The sequence below is a fragment of the Octopus bimaculoides genome, chromosome 15, assembly GCF_001194135.2.
Source record: "Octopus bimaculoides isolate UCB-OBI-ISO-001 chromosome 15, ASM119413v2, whole genome shotgun sequence".
NCBI lineage: Eukaryota > Metazoa > Mollusca > Cephalopoda > Octopoda > Octopodidae > Octopus > Octopus bimaculoides.
In genome coordinates this window covers 8,888,985-8,893,426 of record NC_068995.1, presented here as the reverse complement: position 1 = coordinate 8,893,426, position 4,442 = coordinate 8,888,985, and positions in this window count along the sequence as shown.

Genomic DNA, 4,442 nt, shown 5'->3' with positions numbered 1-4,442 from the left:
TATATATTTATATATGTATATACATATATGTGTATATATACATATATAAATATATATTTATATATATATATATATATATATATATATATTTATATACACACACATATCTGTGCGTGTGTGTTCGCGTGCTTGAGTGATTCTATATTCATGGATAAGAGACTGGTTGGGTATATTCAGTATTGCAAACAATGTAAGACATTTATTTAATTAGCTATAACGTGGTAAAATGGAAAGTAGATCTTTACTCAGGTGATGCAATCTTAGGAAAGTTAATACGAATAAAGGAATTCTTCAGGGAGACTCTTTATCCCCTCTAATATTCGTGTTATGTTTCATCCACCTCAGTTTAGAATTGAGAAAGGCAAAAGCAGATTATCAGTTTAGCGAGAGTAAAGATAAAATTAACCATTTGCTCTACATAGAACATTTGAATCTTTTAACTAAGAAAAATAGAAACTGCTTCTATAATACTACCTGTAAAACTCTTTAGTAAAGGTATAGACATGGAATTTGGCATACATTTTGCGATCTAAAGTGTTCCAACTCTGACTATTTCTATTCTTTATTTTCTGTATCTTGGGTACGCCTCAGCATAATGCCGAATGTGTGCTACTTTATTTTCAAGAATATTCCATAATCGATTTTAGGTTTGTCTCGTATTTCCAGCGATGTCTACAACGAGTTTCCACACAGATACTCTTTACCAAATCCACTACCTAGCCTTGGGCTGTAATAGAACGCATTTGCCCAACTTCTCTCGTAGTGTCGTAGGTGGATTGAAATCGGAAGCCTGTGGATTTGAAGCGAACTTCTGAAGCGCACAACCACATCGCTTTTTTATATTGTTTGGTTAATTTTACATTTGTTTCGGTTTCATTTCATGCGTGTCCTTCATTATTGAGATCTGAAGGAAATTCAATTCTTATTTCTCCCATTTTATATCATCATGTAAACTTTCCCTCTTCAGTTTGCTGAAGGGGGTATTTGCTGTCGTAAGGCTAGGGTAATGCTTGCGCAGAGCAGAATTATTATGTCAAGTAATGCAGTCGCGACCTCCATTTTTTCTTTGTTTTCTATCGCAATATAAGCACGAACAACATTCTACGACCTATGAGTCTTTCTACAAAGACACCAATGTGCTATTTTAAGGAGATTTTGTTGTAACCTTTAAAAGGTTCGACGACGCTATAGGGACTAAATGAGCGGGTCACTTCACGAATGAGTTTTAATGTAAATGCTCTTTGTATTTTGGTCAATTAAGACAATAAAGGATAGTCACCAAAACAGGACATGTTGATCTGATTCAGAACACATCACGGTGGGATTGACAAAAAGCAACAACAACAAAAAAAAAATTATTGGTGTGGACATATAAGATAATATACAAACCAGGAACTGACACGCCATTTATTCGACCCGAGTTTATTTCACGTCACGCCAGCGCATTTTATTATATTTTTTCTGGAATATTTTATTATTATTGTTCTTTTAAAATTTGTTCTATTTTATTTTATTATTTGTAGTTATGAAGAGTCTCTTTCGCTGATTTCAGTGCTTCCTGTTTGACAAAAATAATTCTAAAACATGAAGTTGTTTATTCGGGGTGAATCAATTAGATGCAGCACTGAAAGAGTTTTAAGTGATATTGGAGAAGCTGGGTTTGTGCTGAATCATGGTGCGGAAGTGTGTGGGTAGAGGTTATATCTTTTGTGGGATGCTTTTTATTGTTTCTTAGTCGGTTTGTTTCCATCCACAACAAATGTTTACAACGGCTGTATTTCGTATTTCCTCCTTCATGTTTTTATATTACTGTTAATGATATGGTCGCTTTGTCGTCGCTATCCTTGTGTTCAGTATATTTCATTATGCTCTACTACTGCTACTGCTACTGCTACTGCTGCTGCTGCTGTTGCTGTTGTCGTTGTCGTTATTATTATTATTTTCATTATTATTATTATTATTATTATTATTATTATTATTATTATTATTATTGTTCAGTAGTTTTATTTTTATAATGTGCTTTCACATCACTACCGAGCGCAGCTCTGTGTGCCTTGGGTATGTGCTGTGGTTTGCTGTGATGCTCTTATGGTTACTGTATTGAAATGTTTTGCGTAGGATGCGTGCAGTGCCAACTAGTGCAATTTTATTATTACTATTATTATTGTTATTATTATTATTATTATTATTATTATTATTATTATTATTATTATTATTATTATTAAGACGGTGAGCAGGCCGAAGAAAAAGCACGTAAGCCAAAATGCTTCGGGGAATTTCGTCCGCCTCTACGTTCTGAGTTTAAATGGCGCCGAGGTAGACTTTTGCACTCATCTTTTCGGGGGTCGATAAAAATAAGTAGCAGTTGTGTATTGGGGTCGATGAAAGCGATTAACCCTCTCCACTAACACTCCGTTATTATTTCCCTTTTTTTTTTTAAATGGCCTGTTCTGAACATGAGTTCAGAGTATGTCATTTCCCAACAATAACATTAAAATTGCAGTACCACACAGAAATATGTATCAATATAGAAGACTCCCAGCCCCGAGGCACTGAATGTTACGCTACACAGTCAGTTAAGTAATTAGAAATAGCAGCTAAAGTATCTTTCGGACCTTACACTGACGCCTAAGAAATGGGAAAACTGAGCGAATAACGTGGTACTATTTGAGGCATAAAAGAAACTCGGAAAAACCACGACCAAGGTGTGTGTTGAATGTATAATGATCCTGAACGTGGGGAAAGGGAAAAGATCATCATCACCATCAACAACAACAACAATATTACTAACGGCAACAATAAGATCAACAACAGTAATCGCGGCAAAAAATATTAACGACAGCAACGATAAGAGAAACATCAACAATACAGATAATAATAGCGACAACAGCAACAACAGCAACAACAAGACATCAGCCACAACATTTAAAATAAGCCATAGCATTAAATGTTTCAAATTTTGGCTCAAGGGCGAGTCAATTATACGCACACTAGTGCTGAGATAATGTGAAGGCACTTGGCTTAGTGGTTAGGGTATTCAGCTCGCGATTATCTGGTCCCGAGTTCGATTCCTGGCGGCGTGTTGTGCCTTTGAGCAAGGCACTGTATTTTACGCTGCTGCAGTCAACTCAGCTGGCAAAAAAATGAGTTGTACTTGTATGTCAAACGGGCCGGCCTTGTCACGCTCTGTGCCACGCTGAATCTTCCTGAGAAGTGTGTGAAGGAGTACGCGTGTCTGTAGCGTACTCAACCACTTCCACGTTAATCTCACGAGTAAATTACCCCGTTGATCGGACCAACTGGATCCATCGTCGTCATAAGCGACACAGTGCCAGTGTTGCGGTAGCAATTTATTCTAAGTGTCCCGAAAGTACGAGATGCAAACTTGACCCGCATGACATTTGAACTCTATAACAATAACACGAATAATAGCAACACGGTGACGAGTATGAACTTCAGAGTAGGAAGTTCACTGTTTGTTTTACCGTTTTTGCTGGCATGAGCTGGCACTTTTGGGCCGAAAGCTACTGCTGTTTCTAACTTAGGTACAAAGCTAATAGTATTGAGAAGAAACGTGGTACTGACGAAAGATGTACCTGATTTGTACTTTCTTTAAAAGGCCGCGGAATGAAAAGAAAATTGAAAAAATGATTTCGACGGGATTTGAAACCGGAACGTAAAGAAAGGGATTGCATATTGTAATGCATTACTTCGGCGCTCTAACAGTTGTGCGAATCCAGTGCCCTGACTAAGGGCGAAAATCATTAGTATGCTCCCTTGATCGTGTGTGTGTGCATCTAAAAAAAAGCAACACCAAAACTAAACATGTTGACTGGATCGATATAATTCGATGATTGGTAAATTAAATGTTTGAACGAAAATTAATAGACGTAAAATCGATCGAGATAAGATATGAACCCAGATCGTGGAGGGTTGAGTCGGGAAGACAGAATTAGTTTAAAATATTTAATACGGTGTTCTACAGCTCTTTCGAATTAAACATGGTTTTTAATGTAAATAATGTGTTAAAGATATTATAATTTAGTATGTTGTGTGTAGCAGTGAATCATAGAGAGACAAATAGTGAGAGTAATAGAAAGAGAGACAATAGAGAAAGATTGAGAATAGAGAAATAAAGAGAGACAGAGAGAGAGAGAGAGATAAATAATGATTGAGGAAGGGAGAGAGTAAGTGAGATTAGTGAAAGATAAAAAGCAAGAAAGAATCATTCTTCTCTATGTGCGATTCTGTCGGTGAGAGATTTGAATAAGAGGAATCTCAGAGACGAAAAAAGAAACGAAAATTAAACACATAAATGAATAAAGAAACTCAGCAGAAAATGGCGTCCAAAAACGAAACAGAAAAAAGAAGCAAAGAATTCCCTCCCTTTCCACCTCAAGGAAGGTAACATTAAAAAATGATAAAAAAAGAAACGAGAAGCA